Here is a 21,257-nt window from a genome sequence, read left to right as displayed (position 1 = left end):
CTCATATGTGATTGGAGAGTAGATCTCAATACAGAATACGATGCAAAATACCCTATGACATACATTTCACAATAATTTGGAAAATATGTATGTAAATGATTCCCTTGAGTAGCCCAATAAAACAGTAGACTTTTGAATTCCCGCGCATCTCGATCCATTTTCATTACACGGTAGTAACTTTTCCCAAGGTACAAAAACAGAGAAAAAGCAATTTATATCGATATATGAATATTTATATAATTTATGTATTTAGGATTTTTACTTTTGTCGGCTAATTTAAACAGATTTTTTGTCGGAGCAACACGGTTAACTACACATAAATTAGAATACAAATATAAAATGAAAGTTGTATAGAATTTTATTTTGTCACACGTTCCTCACGAAATTTTGCTTACGAGCGACATTATGATTAAAATAGCAAGGTGGGCAACCTGCCCAGTATTGTCTGATCCTTGTTTCCAATCTGTGGGTAATAACTGTTTTTGAAAATAAAAGATTTCACGCCTCGTTAATGATTCGAGCGCTCTGAAATTGTTTTTATTGCCCATTTAGTGTATTGTGTGTTTCAAAGGGGATATTTTACAATACCTTTTGCACTGTCGAGCTGAAAGTTTCAGAACGCATGCGTCAACGGAAGTGGAGGAGCCATCGCCCAAGATAACGGTAGTTTGTTCACGGTAAGTGTTGTAAGATTTTAGTTTGACTAATGGTAAAGTTATACATGAAGTCCGAATGAGAATCGGGATTCTGAATGTATCGACCAGCGTAATAAGTGTGAGGATGTGGAGTGATTGCTGATGACTCAAACTTCAAGATATGGCGGTATAAATTACTACTCAGTGGCGAGTGTTTTCAAAGAAGCAAGGAAGCAGGGGTCAAGCGGTGAGCTGCAGAAAGGTTTTTGCATTAAAGGTATTGTACAATATTACTGTAAATACTGCTATTAGTGGCTATTTATTTTAAATTAAACAATAATTCTGGAACTATTTGAAGGACTGTTTTCGGTGTAATTACGTGACAGAGCTGACAATTCAAGTAATGAGGGCGTTTACTTCGCATGTGTAGTTTAAAGTTTCACGGAGGCAACTGCAAAATTGTGTACCGAAACAGAGTGAGTAAATAACGAGCATAGTGCTGGGTTGGAACATCAGGTTACCTGTAGCACTGACATTTAAAGGCCTTGACGGGTGATTTTGTATGAAACGAGTTTGTGTAAAACTGTGATGAACGTGTCTTCCTGATTAAGTTCTGTCTGCCGTCGTGAGATAAATTTCCGCTTTGTTGCAGTTATAGCTTATAGGTGTCAGGGTTTGTAATTTTCAAATGTTATCTTTCTTAACGCAACACAAGAAATCCGCATGAAATATGATTATATCAGGTAATGGATGTATACGTCTGTTTCCAAAAGCTTTGTGGAATATAGTGCCCGCGATTTTGGTACACGCAGGTTTGGTCGTGCAAGATTTTTAATGAAAACCTACAGATATGCAGGAAAACTTTGTAACTGTTGGGATTAGCCTTAATACTTCCGCTGTTAGTGATAAAGTTTGATAGTGATTTGCATGAGCGTTTTTACTGTTCAGCTGTTTTATCGTTTTCAGAAGTATTAATATGAAACAATTCCTAGCATCACGTACAGGTTGTTTACACTCATGATGGTCCAACTTGGGTTCTTATGTTTGTCATTATTGAAAATTTTGTACTGGACTATGTGGTAAATTGTTGTGTGCTTAATTTAATATGTTGTGCATGCTTGTTTTACAAGTGTTTACTAACAGTATTCTTTTGGTATATGTAGATATCAATAGGTACTGTGAATGGCTTAATATTCTGGGAGAACTTTGCCTTTTTAAATGAAAAGAGCACAGCATTACCCCACATAATGAACAATGTTTATGTTTAGAAGCTTTTACATCCTCAGAGGGACTTGGCAGTGAGTAGGAATTGTGATAATATTTCATTAGTAATAAGGTTGAATGGCCATGTTAAACATTTAAGCAAGAAGTATGGAACACTAAAAGTGGTCAATGTAATGTCAGGTAGCTGAAACATTACCAAGTAAATTGAATTTCAGTCATTGGTGTGCTTTCATGCGTGATTTCGAAAGGTGCTACATGAGTACTGGTAGTTGATTACTGTACTTGTGTAATAGAACATAAAGAGGCAGTTCCTTGACCATCTCTTCACCTTACCAGTGTTTTCTGCTAACTGTGAAATAAAATTTTATTTTTCCAAGATATGTATTTCTTGTTTCCATATTGATTATACCTAGCAGGGTTGCAAAATGATTCGCACACTGGAGTCACATTTGGGATGATGATTGTTCAAACCCGAATACGGCCATCCTGACCTTGTTTTTTGTAATTTCCGTATAAATCACTTACAGCAAATGCCTGGATGGTTCCTTTGAAAGGGCATGCTTCTTTCCTTCTCCATCCTTCCTTATCTGAGCTGCTGCTCTCTCTAATGACTTCATTGTTAATGGGACATTAAACACTAATCTCCTCCTCCATATTGAATATGTCAGTCAGTTTGCATGCACTGCTAATTTCACTATAATTATTCTGGAGTCGGTGTTGAGTTACTTTTGTCAATATGAGAAGCATTTAGAAGAGTGTGGAAGTATGTTTGCAAAAAAATAGTTTGGCAGGATGTTAAATTGATGCACTATAATAATTCTCTCTGAACTGTTGGTACTGCTGTGGTAGCATGATTGTAATAGGTGCCATTGCTACATTTGTGAATGAAGAGCACTGGGATTTTTTCCTTAAACTTGCCCCATGTGCTGTTCATTGTATGTTGAAGTTATTTCCATAAAATTTTGGGAGTGTCATTTTCCTGTTTTGAGACTGATATGTCGTCATTCCTTGCTAAACTTCAAACTGTGCTAACTGTTCAAAAATATCTCTGTAGGGCTTGTAACAACGGATTATGTTTGTTGTTTGTGTTCTATGTTTAGTACCCAATGGTCCTAAGAGCAATTTGCATGTGATACATAGTTTTCTGTGTAAATGGGAGATAAAAATTATAACTGCTCTATGAAGTTAGAGTATTGATTTTTACATCTGGAATAAATTATTAATTACTGCTATTGGAGACACCTGATGTCCGTATCTAAAAAGGGGATTGCATTTTACACAGGTAATTTACATTTGCATAATACCAGGAACCAAGAATGCTGTCAAACTTTTTTTTTTAAATATAGGTGAGAGGTCTGGTGTGTGTTGTTGGAATACATATAGGCCTATTTGGGGAAATGAGAGCATTGAAGAAAGCACTTTTTCTTTTGTTCCATTCTTCATAGTTAATTTGGGTGGAAGGTATTGTGAATAGCTGTATTGTCATTTCATCATTCACCTGTTTAAGTCTAGTTTCGTGTAGTCTTAGTAATGTGTTAGTTCACTGTATGTGCTGTCATTACACAGTTCTTGTTGCATAGTGTTGACATCAAGATTTAAGGCAATTATGACGCATGAGTTCACAATAACAAATGTACATAGGTGAAGGGAATCCTTCATCTCATACTGTTCTGTAACATAGTGGTGACAAAGCTTTAGTTCTTCGCTCTGTACCCGGTGTTGTCCAGATTTGTATTTATTCTAGTCTATTGGTCCAGCTCCTCTTTCCCTCTGTCTCCTCCCACGTTTGCTCTCTCCACTTTATCACCCATACCCCTATAGAAGGTTGGTGGCTCTTAACTTCACAGTATTTCTTTCTCTGTAGTAAGTAGTATGTGTACAAAGTTTGTTTGGAATCAATGCAGGGGTTTAGGAGCAGTTTTTTAATTGTAGTTATGCCTTTGTATGCACATGTCACATATATTTAACACGTGCTGCACACACAGTTCACTTGTCTCTGTAGCAAATTTCACTCGGCAGTTTTATTTTTTTTGTGTCAGTGTTTATGATGTCACATCTCCAGAACTGTGTGTTGTACATGCTGCAAATAGTTGTTGCTGATGTGGTCCTCAGTCCTAAGACTGGTTTTGATGTAGACGGATAGTAGTAAAAGAAGTGATAAATAAGTGTTGTGCCCAATGTGACAGCTGTAGTGCATGAATATTGAAAATATTGTAAATTATAGTTTTTTAATTTCTTTTATAATTTTGTGGCTGTTGTTAGTGAGAAAAAGTTTAATGAAATTTGTAATGGTGTGTAAAGTTGTTGAGTCACAAAGTGCTCTTTCTGAAATACTGGATGAAGAGTCATAGTATTCACACGTCGTGGGCAGTACTACTTTATCACACCCATCCGCTTGATAGGTACATGTTTCTTACACCCACAAATGTTCTTTCCAGGCAGTGATGTGTGTACCAAGTGTGATTGAAATTGGTCTAGTGGTTTAGGAGGAGATGTGTAACGTGTGTGTGTGTGTGTGTGTGTGTGTGTGTGTGTGTGTGTGTGTGTGTGTGTGTGTGTGTGTTTGGAACTGACCATGTGGAGGATAATCAAGAGAACAGATTAATTTAGCTCGATGTTGGTTTTGGTTATCTGACAGTTTGTACATTTGATTTTAACAGTACTTAAAAGTAAGCATTAGAGAGCTGTCTTCCAAAGAAGGAAACAATTACCCAGGGAGCTGCCATCTCCCCCTAGCTCTCAGGGAAAGGGAAAAAAAGTGTAATCATATTGAGTTGGTGTTACACAAGTTTTTAACAGGGTCAGAATAGGAACTTTTTATGGCTACTTGTTGCCATGTGTCTTCGAATATATTAAAAATACTAGATACCCCTAGGTGTAGCTCTCCTTTCCCCCCCAAACTATTATATGGACGACATTGTTGTGTTATTGGGAGTGCAGTTAATTGGCATGTGCAGGAAACATTTTGAACTTGATTTATCAGTAACATTGCATAAAACAGTAAATTTACTGTGTAATCGTCAGAGTTCCCAACATCTTCAGTTGGTCTTTGTTTCATGTGGGAGCAATTGTGCGTGTGATTCCTGTTTATTAAGAATAAATAAGTGCCCAAAAGTCTGCTGATTAAATTACACAGTGTGGAACTTAGTAAAAAGCTGAATATAAAGCCTGTGCAAATGGAGACGTAGGTTTATAATGTAGTTAAAGTTACACAGTGGATACCAGTTGCATTTTTTCTGTTGGCATGGATGTAAACATCAGGCTTCACTACCAATCAGTTTGTTACCACAACCTTTATTTGGCTTTCACGTTTGTTGGCTTCGCCAACTCTCAACATCTGTCAACCTAGATCTTGGGCTGCACCGCAGATCAATATGTCACCAGGACAAAGATTTCAGTGGGAAAAAAAAGGGGGAGGGGGAGCACAGAGCATTGCCATCCTGATCTGTGTGTTGTGCAGTTGGTATGCAGTATTTTTTCATCAAGATTCTAAAGGTTCTTGCCCAGTTCAGCTTTCTAATTGAGCTTTCCTGTACTTAGTATCTTTGAGATACACAAGTTTATCAGACATTTTCTTATCCAACAACAGGTAATTATGTAAGAAGTTGTAACTTCAATGATCTCTCGGTGTTCGGAAACAAAGTTAAAATTTTTTGTGATTTCCTTACAAAGGAAAAATCAATGAATCTAAATTGACAGGTGTGTGTAATTACACATCTATATTTCTTTTGTATTTTAAATGTTACAAATTAACAGTAGGAACACTTAAGTATTGTAATACTTGTTGAATGAGGCACCTCTGAAGATGGGAATGTGATTAATTAGAAAGCCTTCTCAGGTGTGCAAAACAGAATAAAAACACTTTCAGATTGATTTATTGCTGAGTAAATGGAGAGATGTATGTTGGCAATATATGGTTTACTCAACCACGTAATGTGGATTTGAATTTAGGGTGTTCTAACTGTAAGATGACGATGCAAAACTGCTTTGTTTGTATGTGTGGGATTTGTATTGTGATAGTCATTTTATTTCTTGTCAATATATGAAGTGATATTATGCTTATTGTACAATACCAGTCTATGCGTTTGTGGCACGCGATCATTAATGTAACAACTTGTTGGAGAAAAATGTCAGAACATATAAATGTTGGAACTCTGAACTTTTGTAATCATGGCTGTTATGTGTAAGAATTTACTTTTTGTGAAACTTAATAGTGGACAAGAAGCAGGCATAGCCCATTTATTTGAAATGGTGGAGAAACAGAATATTCCAGATCAGAAAAACAAGCAAGAATCTGCCTACTGAAATAGCTGGCATTCTTTTCAATTAATTTTAACAAATTAAAATTACTACACCACAACAAGTACTTCCTTAAGAACATTTAAAATATCACTCATTTCAGTGGAATACATTTTCAAATTTAATGGAACTAATGTAGTTGTGCATAGAGTTTGAAAAAATTTCTAGGAGAAAAATCTTTGTTACGGAGATGTGAAAACAATTGGTTTTGCCTTTATATCTTGTGTAATCCTGTCGCTGAAAATGTAAACAGCGCACTTTAACAGTGGTTAATGTTGTAATAAAAAAGATTTACCACTTACCATTTTCACTGAATGGTTATTCCTAAGCAAGGTGATACATTAAGCCACAAATTATATAAACAAATAAATGTACTATGTCATGATAAGACACTTATGAACTAAATTTACACAACACATTATGGATCAGAAACAGTGTGAAAGTTTTGTTTTTCTGTGTATATAAGCAGCCAGATACCATCCTACGAACATGACATGATGTTCGATAAGTAAAAACACGGCAACAGAAAAAATAGCACAGAAAACATGTCGCAAACAGCCCCAATAATTGCTTAAAGCATGCTGTAACATTCCATAAATAAGATTTAAAAAACCCACTGATGTTGATATTTGTCTCCGAAACTAGTTTGGGATAATAAAGATATAAACGAATAACAAGGTGTTTTGTGTCAAGGTGGACTCAGTCTCTGATATTATAGTAAATTAGATAGTTGGTGATCCACATGTAGATCCTCCCACATGTGTAACTTCCAAACTATCCTTACTAGCTAGCTACAGTGATGGCACCCCATTATTACCCTCTACTGGAATGCCCAAATCACATTATATCAGAGCTTGTAATTTTAAACATTTCCAGAAACAAGGAATATCCTACCCATTTCCACTTCCCTCAGTGTTATTCTTTACCCACACAATGTCTGGGTCTGCCATTCTTATCCCTATCCCTGTTCCTAATAGGCCAGGTTTGAAACTATGAACAAAAAGCTTGTACTTGATTGTGTGATGCTTGGACATCAGTAATCTGAAATGTAGTTACTACCTGTTGGTATTTATTAAATTTCTAAAATTAGAACGATAGCACAATTTCTAATGAATATATATTTGGCAGGTTGGGTAACCATGTATTTTATCACCCTCGGTATCTTCATTGTAGTAGCAGGTGTTCTGCACCATGTGTGGTTTCTTAGTACTCTCATCATTACACAGGCAGTAGTCACTACTGTATCAAACACCTTTAAGTTGAAGGGTTTCTGAACCTGCTCAGCTGAAGTGCCAGTATGAGAATTCTTCATATGATACTTCATAATTTGTAGTTCTATTCACTAATGATTTGATCAACAGTTTTTGATGTTGCTGAGTAACAGTCATACAATATTTTTTAAATGAACACACTGCCATATGACTGTATTCTTGTTTATTTAATTACAACCCAGGTTTTGGCCTTCTATGCCATTTTCAAGCCATTGAGTTTGTCATTAACATATATTACAGGACATTAAGCTCAGCATTGGCATAAATTGAGAAAAATATTTGCTCGGGCATATAGCATATACGGCATCTCGTGGGGAGTGAATGTTTCTTAATTTATGGCCAATTTTGAGCTTGATGTCCTGAGATACATAAAAAATCACTTGCACTCATGCTGAAGGTAATCGTTGTAATGAACTATGGATGGTTGAAATTTTTACGTCATGTGTTATTTCTTACGTACATATTGAAATAAATGTCTACTTCAGGGTCTAGTACAAATGTGTAGACCTGATACCACCATGACATCTCCCATGTTGTCACTGTTTGGATGAGCAACTTTTCGGTTGGACTTAACACTGTCTGCACATTATTCCAGACCTTCGTGGTTGAAAAGGCTGAGATTTTAACGAGACGATTCACTAGCCAAGTGACAATACATGTGTGATACCAGTTTTGTATGTACTGATATAATTAACAGCAAAACATCTCTTTAAAGAGAAGTATCAGACTTAATTTCCTCACATCAAAGCCAGTTCAGTTTGTCTCACTTGTACATAATTCTAAAGTGCTGCCCATCCATATGCTACTACTATGTCAGATGACACTTGGAAACTAGTTTTCTCTATGCTATTCACAACCCTAAGTGAATTGTCAAACATGAAAAGCATTTGTAAGTTGTTACATTAAATTAAGGGCGATACTAGAGAAATGAAACCACCTCTCAATACAATTGTATTATCTCTACATTATCACTTGACTACACTGTAGAATGAAAAAAAATCTTTGAATACTTCTTTTTATAGGCCTAAAGAAAGGTGCATTACATTTAGGTTTCACAGGTGTATCATTAAACCAAGAAGTAATGAGTCACTGAGACAGTTGGTACCATCTATTTCAAACAACCCCTTGCATAGAAGGAAAAAAGAGGAAACAATATTTCTCTGCACCAATGTTCTCCGCAGTTGCACTTGCTTTGTCAACACCAATGCAGTCCCATTTAAAATCAACCAAGTTAAAATGTGTACACAATACATACTGTCCGTAAATCACTTGATTGCTATACCTCTTACTACTAAAAGGACAGAAATTGGAAACCTTCAGGCTGCTAATACTATGTACCTGAACACTGCCAATGGAGGATGATGAATTTACTGTTGCATCATGTTGTCAAGTAACTGGTTTATTGTTTCAAAGCAAATATTGAAGCATTTTTGGTCTGTTACAGGAACTACCTCCAACTTGGAGAAGGCATTTCCATGAGAGATTTAAGCATATGTGATAAATATGTGCAAATTTCACTGCTATAGATGCACGATACAAAGTTTGTGTGTAATGGGTGGACTATGTGAGAAAGATGTGTGTGTAGAATTAATTTCACAAACTGTTCCTTCCATCATATTCTGTCATGTGTTAATGCTTATACATAAGAAAAAGTAATAATTGGCGACATCTTTAAGCAGTATTAAAGTGCTACAAAAGAGTAACAGTAATGGTTCTATCAATAATTTAGTTTCATTGTTGATCAAAATTTCATTTGATCCCAAACGGGGTAATAACCTTCATGTTGGGAACCAATGCTGTAGATTATTACAGTTCAAAAAGACTGCAATAATGTAAACTTTAACAGTAGCTTGACCATTCAGTGTCACTTTAGTGAAAGTACGCATAAGAAGCTACTGCAGTATCAGAACATTATAGGTTCAAAATTAAAAAAAAAAAAAAAGGGTTTTAGGGGGATCGCTTCCACTAAAGGCAGTGGCATTAAAGAAACAAAGTTGTTCCTTCTTCTTATCGCATTAGAGACTGACCTTGAACATGCTGGACAGGTTGACTGGCCTGCTGATACTAACCTAAACATTTACGTAGGCACACTTCCTTCAGACTTTTACTATGATTGGTACAATCTTGAGACATATTGGATTTCATATATCAGAGGTGTGAGTAATATGTAAACAAGTGCTTTGGGATACTGCAAATGGCAGTAGTACACAGGATGCTGTTCTGAATTGCAGATTAGAATGTATAAACTGAGTGACAGTGCAAAGAAGACACTTACTACACTCCGCAGTTAAATAAAGGGCACCAACTAGAATGTCAGTAATGAATTTTTTCACACACCACCCACCTTCCTGAGGTGCAGCACCACAGTGTTTTGATTGTACAATCTAGGCTCAGCCTAGTTAAAATTGTGTGTGGTGCATTTGCGTTTAAGATTCTTCCAGAATTTTGCATTGAGAATAACACACAGAAGGGAGAGACAGTTCATTGGTGCAATGGAACTCAGAGTAAAGTTTCCATGGTATGTATGCTGAAATATGTTCAGATTAAAACACAACATTCCTTTAGGGTGCAGAGGAGAGCAATTGTCTGCAACATTGATCTCTTTAAGAGCAAGACTGAGTGCAGTAAAACCTCAGTAATAAGAGCCCTGGCAATCTGAGACATCTATTTATTTCAATGTGGACAATGGATGATTACTACGTTAAAAAAAATTCAAAAGTATGTCATGGATAAAACTGAAAATTTGTGACTAGTGGCTGAGAAGCGTGTGCATAAAGTGAAAGTCAAAATTCACTGATTGTGAAGCCATGAAAAGACTAGTAAAGACCTTTGTCTGTGGTTTACTCGGCAGTGAGCTAAGGAAGTGCAATAAGTAGTCTAATGATTCAGAAGAAGGCACTTTAATTTTGACAGGATTTAGGAGGTGAGAGTTTCTCTGCAATTTCCAGTAGGATGGTTGGTGGAAAAGGCGATATAGTGTGCACCAGCTTTAAATCTGTGGTGTAAAGTAATCCACTGACAGCAGAACTTTCTGAGTGATCCAAGAAAAAATAAAAATGTAATAAATCGGGAAAATCCGTCACTGAATTGAGTTTATTGTAGTGATGAGGCAGGACTCTGTTATAGCATGCCCCAGATTAAAATGCCAGCAGCTACAAATGATGATTCTGCTCAAGATAATGATAAATCAAAGGATATAGTAAGTCCTAGCTTGCAGCAGTGCCCCATTCAAAAATACACAGATGTTGACCTTAACAGTTCTGCATAAAAATTGAAAAAGTGCATGCATGTATATCTTAGTTTTGACGTAGTCTATTTTGACACCTTCATGCCACACACAAAAAAAAAACACTTAGCAGGCAAAAAATTACCACCAAAAGTAATCCTTAATCTAATGTAAGTAATGTAGTATGTCACCCCAAAGTTGAATAACTTAGTGGTGGAGATATTTATGCAATTTTCATACCTCCCAATACTACTAGCTATACAAATAGGTTTTGTTGGGGACAACTGTAGTGGTAATTATCCATGTTCCAGAAATAAAATTCTCTCAGCTGTATGCACTTCATTTCTGAAACATTGACTACTAGCCTTGTGCAACCAGTGGACCGATAAATGCTGGTGTGTTTGAAAAAAAAAAGTGTCAGAGTAAGTTATTACCACATCTGCACTTAACAGAGAATGAGCAGCAATCAGTACAAACTGCTCTAACAAAAATTAATTTAAAGGATGATGACTGGTTTGCAGAAGCTTGGTTGAACCAAAACAATAAGTATGAAGTGACAGACTGTGTGGAAATTGTAACTAAAGGAAACAGACATTGTAGTTAGAAATAGGATGATGATGGCGTTAATAAAGTGAGTCTTAGTGATGTAATGTGGCATTTGAATTACCACTGCGCTGTGTGGAGAAACACAATGTGATGACATCAACTGACAATATACGTCCACGAAGATTGTGGGGCTACACTGCTAAGAACAAGAGTTCTTCATAAAACAAACTATAGGTCTTTTTTTATTTTCAAAAATAAGATATGTATAGTAGAAATAAACTCGTGCTAATAAATTAAGAATTATTGCAGAATGTGATGCCACACAATGTGACACTACACGAAACTGCCGCTAATAGCATAGGCACATAGGGAACACACACAACACAGATCTGCAAGTCCACGGTATTGGTGTTAAGTTGAGAAAACCATGGGCTACAAACGCCAGTTTCCTGCGCATGTACCCTGACATCAAAATGGGATATGATCACCGTGCACATGTACACAGGCCGCACAATGCGTTGATCCGGATCAGGTGGTCGAGCAGCTGCTGGGGTATAGCCTCCCATTCTTGCACCAGTGCCTGTAGGAGCTCCTGAATTGTCCTAAGGGTGCAGCAATACGTCGACTGAGAGCATCTCTGATGTGCTTGATGGGGTTTAGGTCTGGAGAACAGGCAGCCCACTCCGTTCACCTGATATCTTCTGTTTCAAGGTACTCATCCACGATGGCAGCTCGTTGGGGCCTTGCGTTATCAACTATCGGGAGGAAGGTGGGACCCACTGCACCCTTGTAAAGGTGGACATGCTGGTGCAAAATGACATCCCGATACACCTGACCTGTTACAGTTCCTCTGTCAAAGACATGCAGGGGTGTATGTGCACCAATCATAATCCCAACCCACACCATCAAACCACAACCTCCATATGCCAGATAAAAACCCGGCAAAAATCGCAGTTAAGGCTATAACTGGACTCGTCCGTGAACATAACCTGGGACCACTGTTCCAATGACCATGTACCATGTACTGTGTTCTTGACATGAGGCTTTACGGGCTCTCCTGTGACCAGAGGTCAGTGGAATGCACCTTGCAGGTCTCCGGGCGAATAAACCGTGTCCGTTCAGTCCTCAGTAGACTGTGTGTCTGTAGACAACTGTTCAGTGGCTGCGGTAAGGTCCAGAGCAAAGCTACCTGCAGTACTCTGTGGCCATCTGTGAGCACTGATGGTGAGAAATCGGTCTTCTTGTGGTGGTGTGCATTGTGGACGTCCTGTACTGTAGTGCCTGGACACATTTCCTGTCTGCTGGAATCATTGCCATAATCTTGATCACCCTTTGTGGCACACAGTGCCCGTGCAACGACCTGCTGTGTTTGACCAGATTCTAGTCGCCCTGGTATGCTATCCCTCATAACGTCATCAATGTGTGTTCTTTGAGCCATTTTCAACACACAGTCAGCATTAGCACATTTGAAAACATCTGCACACTTAGCAGCTGTTCCGTACTCTGACATGCACCAACACACCTCTGCATATGTGGACTGCTGCCAGTGCCACCTTGCGACGACCACAGGTCAAATGCACTGCATGGTCATACCCCAAGGTGATTTAAACGCACAAACTGCCCACCAGAGCATTGTTTTACCATGTATCAGTATTATCGTTAATTTAAGAGTGTAGTTGCGCAGTAATTAAAGTGTGTGTGTGTGTGTGTGTGTGTGTGTGTGTGTGTGTGTGTGTGTGTGTGTGTACTAGAACATTATTTATTATAGAAACTTGGAGTAAAATGTCAGCTGATGAAATAACTTTGTTTCCTGTAATAATACTGTGGACATGAAGTTATGAATCTATTTTTAAAGATGGTTCCTCTAAAACTGTTAATTTTTTGTGTGATAAGTATCCCAAACTCAAGCTCTGCTTGCTCCCAATTACCTTCAGTTACTGAGGTTTTACTGTAATGATGTAAAAACAATTGTCTGATTGAAACATTTATTACGGTATCTGAGTAGATACAGTTTGCTGCTGCTACATAGTGGCCTGGGGAGGGGGGATGCCCCTCACTGTGTTATTTACCTGGGATTTTGCAGGTTTTGTTTGTCAGAGTATTGCGTGGTGTTAGAAAACTGTTATTCTACTTTCTGTATGCTTCATTTTATGTAGGTTTATTTATGTTGATCTACCGGATTACTCTGCAATTCATATTAGTGTTTGTATATTTCTTGACCATTCCTCTCTTGAATGGTTTGTTTGGGAAAATGAGCACTGAAATCTTCTCATGTGAGCTCGTACTTATTTTATTGCAGTGGCCATTTCTTCGTGTGTAAGTGGAACTCAACCAAATGTTTTTGCATTTGGACTAGAAAGTTGATGATTCAGATTTCTTGGAAAGATCTCACTGCAAAAAAAAAGCCTTTATTTTAATACTTGCTGCACCAACTTGCTTGTCATATCCATGATTCTTCCCCTTACCCCCCCCCCCCCCCCCCTCCTTTCTTTTGGTGGTAATTCAAATGAGCTCTGTTAAACTGTTTTAGATGTCCTCTGTCATTCCTACTTGGTAAGGAATCCCATACAGCACAGTAATCCTCCAGATCAGGACAGCCAAGTGTCGTTTAGGGAGTCTCTTTAGTAGATTTGTTGCATCTTCCAAGTTTTCTGCCAATATAAAGCAGTCTTCCGGTTGTCTTCCACACACAATTTTCTGTGTGATGGTAACAATTCAAATTGTAATCCTCAGATACTTACTGAATTGATGACCTTTAAATTTGTAGTATCTATAGCGTAACTGAAATTTAATCGATTTAGTTTTTGTGTGGAGGACTTTACACTTCGTATTGTTTGTGGTCAATTACCACTTAGTGCACCGTACAGAAATCGTGTCTAAATCATTATGCAGTTCATTTTGATCTTCTGATGACTTTACTAGACCATCAACGAAGTGTCCTCTCAAGTCTCCAAAATTGTTTGTAGGGCCAAAGAAGAGTAGAGGGACTATGAAATTTCATTGGGAACCCCTTGTTTCACTTCAGTCTTAAACAACTTCCTGTTAGTTACTACGAAATTCTAAATTTCTGACAAGAAAGCTTGAATCTAATCAAACAGCTGGGATGGTACTCTAATGGCACACAATTTTATAAGAAGCTTATAGTGAGGACAATGTCAAAAGCCTTTGGGGAAAATGGAGTCAGCTTTAGTAATTTTCTAGATAACTCATTGTGTCGTGTGAATAATGCTACTTGTCTCCAATAAGAACAATATTTTCTGAATCCATGCTGGTTGTTTTATTCAAATTGTCTGCTACTGTTTCGTAAACATTTTTGTCACTGATAATTGAATCATTGATCCGTAATTTTAGCTGTTGGCTTTGCCATTTATTATGTAAGTGATCAGTCAGGTAGGTTTTCGTGACTTACTGTTTGTCTCTCTTGTCTGTGCATTCATATGACCATCACATTTAAGATGGGCTGTATATTGGGGGATGTATGTGCAGGCTCTTGCTACAGGAACTGTTAGTATCTATAGATAGTCAAATGTGTTCAGAAGCAGCAGTGAATCCTATAAAGTGTCTTTCTGATTGATATTATTATTCTGACAGTTTTTATGGGCAATAACTTATTTACAGGGACCCATTATTGTGAGAAAATGTGTGAAATCCAGGCCCATGGACTAGTTTTCTGTAGTTACTTGTGGAACGAAAAGTGAACCAAGCAAATCAGCAAATAGAAGTTCCCAGTGGCTCGGGGTGGCTACTGGTCAGTACCTGTCTACCCTTACAAAGGATTCAGAGAAGAGTACTTTGTTTAGGCCCTGTTAAAATTCTGTAACAGCTATAGGACATGTTCAGTATTGCAAAACAGTAAGACTTAAGGTTTTGCTACATGTTTTTTAATTGAAGAAAAGACCTAGTGCTTGAAAGTCTAAACCTTCTGAATGCAAATAGAGCCTAAGAGGCTTACTAGAACATGGCCATGTATATTAGCCACTGTTCTAATAAAGCAAAACAAAATCTGTGATTAGCATTGGCAGTACTCTGGACAACAGCTTTGGTTTTTACTGATGTTCTGTGTGTCCTATACGCCGGTGGAGATAGAGATTTAAGACTATTGAAGCTGAAGCTGAAGACATCACGTCATGAAGACTTGATCAAACAGTGTGTGTCAAAAGACTGGCTTTGCATTGGTAACATTGTGATATAAGTATCAAACTATATCAAGGAAAGTCTGCTCAGTCCACCTAATGTTTGGTTGAAGTCTACAAAATAATTCTGCTGTTCCTGGTGTTTATTTTTGTAGTCATATCCTTTCTTCGCCACATAAGGACTAAATTACATGTTGAGGAATGGGTGTTCATTTCTGAGAAAGACTAGCAGCCAAAAGCTAGCACAAATGGTTGGAACAACCAACTACTTAAGAATATGTATTGTTATTTTGCACAGATGTAATGGAAGTATAAGCACTGAAAACAACCACCACTGATAGTTACATTAAGCCATTTCAGGTGGTTTGACTCCCCACATAAAATTATAAAGCACAGATAAAACTGATGCCCATAGTAAAAGATGCAGAGGGGGATATGTTGTTGGTTTCAATAATTTTACTTGCCTATTACAAGACTTTTAATGCCTCTTTGTTGGTAGACTGTTAACAGCAGCATAGATGTCTGTAAAAATATCGCATCAGTGCTAAGAAAACTGTTGAAGCAGTCAAGTTGCAAAGAACCTGATGTGGAGCAATGTGGCAATAATACTCTCATGCTCATAAAATAAGGGTAATTGCAGAATGTGGTGCCATGCTATGTGGCACTACGCAAAACTGGCGCTAATAGCATGGGCACATAGGGAACACACAAGACATAGATCTGCAAATCCACGGTATTGGTGATAAGTTAAGAAAACAGTCCCAAAACACATGCGCTACAAACGACACTTTCCTGCGCATGTACCCCGACATCAAAATGGGATATGATCACCGTGCACATGTACACAGGTCACACAATGGGTTGGCGTACTCTGGATCAGGTGGTCGAGCAGCTGCTGGGGTATAGCCTCCCATTCTTGCACCAGTGCCTGTCGGAGCTCCTGAAGTGTCGTAGGGGTGTGAAGACATGTAGTGATATGTTGACTGAGAGCATCCCAGACGTGCTTGTTGAGGTTTAGGTCTGGAGAACAGGCAGGCCACTTCATTCGCCTGATATCTTCTGTTTCAAGGTACTCTTCCACGATGACAACTCGGTGGGGCTGTGCATTATCATCCATGTGAAGGAAGGTGGGGAGCCACTGCACCCCTGAGAAGGTGGACATATTGGTGCAAAATGATATCCCGATACACCTGACCTGTTGCAGTTACTCTGTCAAAGACATGCAGTGATGTACGTGCACCAATCGTAATCCCACCCAACACCATCAAACCACAACCTCCATACAAGTATCTTTCAAGGATATTAAGGGGTTGGTATCTGGTTCCTGGTTCATGCCAAATGAAAACCTGGCGAGTCACTGTTAAGACTATAGCTGGGACCACTGTTCCAATGACCATGTACTGTGTTCTTGACACCAGGCTTTACAGGCTCTCCTGTGACCAGGGGTAAGTGGCATGCACCTTCCATGTTTCCGGGTGAATAAACCATGCCTGTTCAGTCGTCTATAGACTATGTGTCTGTAGACAACTGTTCAGTGGCTGTGGTAAGGCCCCGAGCAAGGCTACCTGCAGTACTTCGTGGCCGTCTCCGGGCACTGATGGTGAGACATTAGTCTTCTTCTGGTTTTGTATGCTGTGGACAACCTGTGCTGTAGTGCCTGGACATATTTCCTGTCTGCTGGAGTCGTTGCCATAATCTTGAAATCACACTTTGTGACACCTTGAGGACCCGTGCTACGACCTGTTGTGTTTGACTAGCCTCCAGTCGCTGTAGTATTCTACCCTCTCATAACGTCATCTATGTGTGTTCTTTGAGCCATTTTCAACACAGTCACCATTACCACATCTGAAAATGTCTGCACACTTAGTAGCTGCACCGCACTCTGACATGCACAAAGACACCTCTGCATATGTGGACTGCTGCCAGCGCCACCTTGCGACGACCGCAGGTCAAATGCACTGCATGTTCCTACACCGTGGTGATTTTTGACCTGCAAACCACCCACCAGAGCGCTGTGAAGTCGAGGGAATTTTGACCAAAATGATGATAGGGTTAAGAGTGGAAAGAGTAAAATTATCAGCAATGAGTCATTGATAGGGGCGTCTTATTGTATTCTTTCATAGGTGGCAACAATATAGTATTGAAGTTATTGTGCATGAGAGTGAGGAACTTGTGAAATCAAAGTAGCTTCTCACACCATTCTCCTGCACATTCAGTAAGCGGTTTTGCAGTGGAATCAGAGGCTTTGATATTTGGAATGTGCTTTCTACTGTCAGTGCTTTTTGGTGAGTAACTACTGTTGTCTCCACTCGAGTGACTGATATCATTCTCGGAAAGAAACAATAATAATTAGACAAGCTTACAATACACTGAGGTGAAAATTCATGGGGTACTTCTAATATCATGTCTGATCTCCTTCTACCAAGCACAGTGCGGCAACTCAGCACAGCATGGACTCGGCGAAGCATTTTCAGTCCCCTGCAGAAGTATTGAGCCATTTTGCCTCTATAGCTGTCTATAATAGGAGAAGTGCTGCTGATGAAGGATTTTGTGCATGAACTGACCTCTCGATTAAGTCCCATAAATGTTCGATTGGATTCATGAAACTTCCTTGCAGATTAAAACTGTGTGCCGGACCGATACTCGAACTTGGGACATTTGCCTTTCGCGGGCAAGTGCTCCTTGCTTCCAGTAGTGCTAGTCCTGCAAGTTTCACGGGAGAACTTCTATGAATTTTGGAAGTTGGGAGACGAGGTACTGGCGATTGTAAAATTGTGCGGGCAGTTTGAGAGTCATGCTTGGGTAGCTCAGTTAGTAGAGCACTTGCCCGCAAAAGGCAAAGGTCCCAAGTTCGAATGTCGGTCTGGCACACAGTTTTAATCTGCCAGGAAGTTTCAAAGTCGCGGCACACTCCGCTGCAGAGCGAAAATTTCATTCTTGATTGGATTCATGTTGGGCGATCTGGGTGGCAAATTCATTTGCTCGAATTGTCGAGAATGTTCTTACAATTGGTGCCCAGTGACATGGCACATTGTTATCCATAAAAATTCCATTGTTGTTTCAGAACATGGAAGTCCATGAATGGCTGCAAATGGTCACAAAGTAGTTAAACATAACCATTTTCAGTCAATGATTGATTGATTGATTCATTTGGACTAGAGGACTCACTCCATTCCATATAAACAAGATCCACACCGTAATCGAGCCACCACTAGCTTGCTCAGTGCCTTCATGGGATCTGCACCACACTCAAAGCGTACCATCAGCACTTAAGAACTGAAATTGAGACTCGTGTGACCAGGTCGTGGTTTTACAGCCTTCTAAGGTCCAACCAATATGGTTGCGAGCCCAGGAGATGCGCTACAGGTGATGTTACACTGTTGCCGAAGGCAGTCATGTTGGTTGTCTGCTGCCATAGCTAATTAATGCCAAATTTCACTGCACTGTCATAACGAGTAAGTTCATTGTACTCACCACATTATTGTGGTTATTTCACACAGTTTTGCTTTTCTGTTAGCAGTGGCAACTCTATGCAAATGCTGCTGGTCTTGGTTGTTCAGGACGTTCATTGTATGCAGTGAGGAGTAATATGTGAAATACGGTAATTTCTGCCCACTCTGGACACAATGGGTCTGGAGTATTGAACTTCCTTATGATTTCTGAAGTGGAATCTCCCATGCATCTAGCTCCAACTACCATTCCACGTTCAAAGTCTTTTAATTCCCATTGTGCAGATATGATCATGGTAGCCACCTTTTCACTTTGATCAGCTGAGTACAAATGACAGCTCCACCAATATACTGCCCTTCCATATCTTCGATGCGCAGTACTACTGCCATCTGTGTATGTGCATATCGCTGTTCTAAGACTTTTGTCACATCAGTGTATGTTAATGTGTGTTACTAATGTTCTAGCAGGTAAGAGTGATACAGAATGAGATTTTCACTCTGCAGCGGAGTGTGCGCTGATATGAAACTTCCTGGCAGATTAAAACTGTGTGCCCGACCGAGACTCGAACTCGGGACCTTTGCCTTTCGCGGGGCAAGTGCTCTACCATATGAGCTACCGAAGCACGACTCACGCCCGGTACTCACAGCTTTACTTCTGCCAGTATCCGTCTCCTACCTTCCAAACTTTACAGAAGCTCTCCTGCCAAACTTGCAGAACTAGCACTCCTGAAAGAAAGGATATTGCGGAGACATGGCTTAGCCACAGCCTGGGGGATGTTTCCAGAATGAGATTTCCACTCTGCAGCGGAGTGTGCGCACACTCATTCTGGAAACATCCCCCAGGCTGTGGCTAAGCCATGTCTCCGCAGTATCCTTTCTTTCAGGAGTGTTAGTTCTGCAAGTTTCGCAGGAGAGCTTCTGTAAAGTTCAAGAGTGATACAGTTCCCCAATTTTAATCTCTCTCTCTCTCTCTCTCTCTCTCTCTCTCTCTCTCTCTCTCTCTCTGTGTGTGTGTGTGTGTGTGTGTGTGTGTGTGTGTGTGTGTGTGTGTGTGTGTGTGTGTGTGTAGTTGAAAATAAAAATACAATTTAATGTCGTGAGCATAATTGGTTGTGCAACAATATTGCTGTACATAGTTATGCTTCACTGTCTTTTTTTTTCTCTACATTTTTTTTATCCATGTAGCTTTTCTTTCATAAGCAAAAACTTGGAAGCAGAGTAATTACATGTGAAAACAGTGGGAATAACTATACATTTTTAAAATAAATTATTTAGCCCTTCAGTGTCATTAGAGAGAGAATCATACTTTATGCTCTGCAAAGATAGTATAGTGTTAACAGAAACAAAATTTGCATGCGGAATGCCATTGTGCCAAATGCGGAATCTGTAAAGCAATAAATCACATTAAAGAAAATTTATTGCTGGAAAATACTGTTAAACATGACCTGGCTCATTACACGATTTGTGCTCAGGTTAGACATGTGAAATGTTTTCAGAGTATAGCTTCTGTGGGTGATGTAACATAAGTTTATTACGAAGATTTAGTCTATTACCAAATGAGACACTTCAAAGTTCCCATTTTAGTTTTATTGTTGACATATAGTAAGGAAACTGACCCCCTTATGTTTACATAAATTATATGTAGTTGATGCAGACTTACTCATTGTCTTCTTTCTTTTCTTAGGGAAGTTTGTGAAAGTGGTGTTCTGTAATACATAAAGATTATGTTGTGTGCAACTTTTAAAAGGCATGTATGTGGCTAGATCAGCATATTTTAATCGGATGGTTGACACAATGCAAGTACAGTATTTTATTATAAAAAAGCCGATAATAACACTGGCTTAAATTTAAGGTAGTCAGTGAGGAAACAGTTGCCAACTAAATATTTTGTTGGAAACAGGTCTGTTGGTGCAACTGGGTAAACAGAGCAAGAAAAGCACTTAATGTATATGCATTGTTGTAGAAGAAATAAATGAACTGTGTGACTCCTGGATGGTGCTTGGGTTATGCTGATGCCCCAATGGGTTTATTTCTGCTCCCTTATAATTTGGTACAAGTAATTTGAAGTGCCCTTGGCTTTATAATACTACATTTACTCGATCACTTTCCCATAGATCTATTTGCTCTCATCACTTCTGGTTGGTCATGTAATAGCTTCAGTATTGATTCTGGAAATAAGGATGTAGCTGCTAGATTTCCAGTCCCACAATCGATTTTCCCTTCAAGTAAATGCTTTACTGCAGTTGGGTTGTGATTGTCAGGTTATAACTAGCTTCTTAAAATGTTGAGTGATGTGGAAGAAGTGATATAGGGTGAGATGAAGTAGTAACACTGAACATCCCAGAGCGGTGTTGATTTAGTGTACAGTTAAGGGTGTTCCATAAAGGCTGAATATAGGAGGAGATAAAAGTACTGGAAAACTGTTATTTTCATGATTAACAATAGGTTTTTAAGATTTTTTATTCGTTGTTTAT

The 21,257-nt window shown here is 38.9% G+C and overlaps 1 protein-coding gene across 3 annotated transcripts in view; it reads left to right on the top strand.

The window, feature by feature from the left end:
• The first annotated feature begins 214 nt into the window (after window positions 1-214).
• The window catches only part of LOC126297669 (ras-related protein Rap1), a 58,075-nt gene continuing 37,032 nt past the window's right edge, over window positions 215-21,257 (top strand). The window contains exons 1-2 of one of the 3 annotated variants that reach the window (XM_049988770.1): window positions 408-677; window positions 765-912. The gene's annotated coding sequence lies outside the window, so the exon portion shown is untranslated. Of the gene's footprint in view, window positions 913-21,257 lie in introns of all 3 variants that reach the window. The other 2 variants (XM_049988772.1, XM_049988769.1) reach the window with 2 other exon arrangements.

Source organism: Schistocerca gregaria, chromosome X (assembly GCF_023897955.1).
Source record: "Schistocerca gregaria isolate iqSchGreg1 chromosome X, iqSchGreg1.2, whole genome shotgun sequence".
Lineage (NCBI taxonomy): Eukaryota > Metazoa > Arthropoda > Insecta > Orthoptera > Acrididae > Schistocerca > Schistocerca gregaria.
Note: the sequence above shows the minus strand (reverse complement) of the source record. Positions and strands in the feature narration are given on the sequence as shown.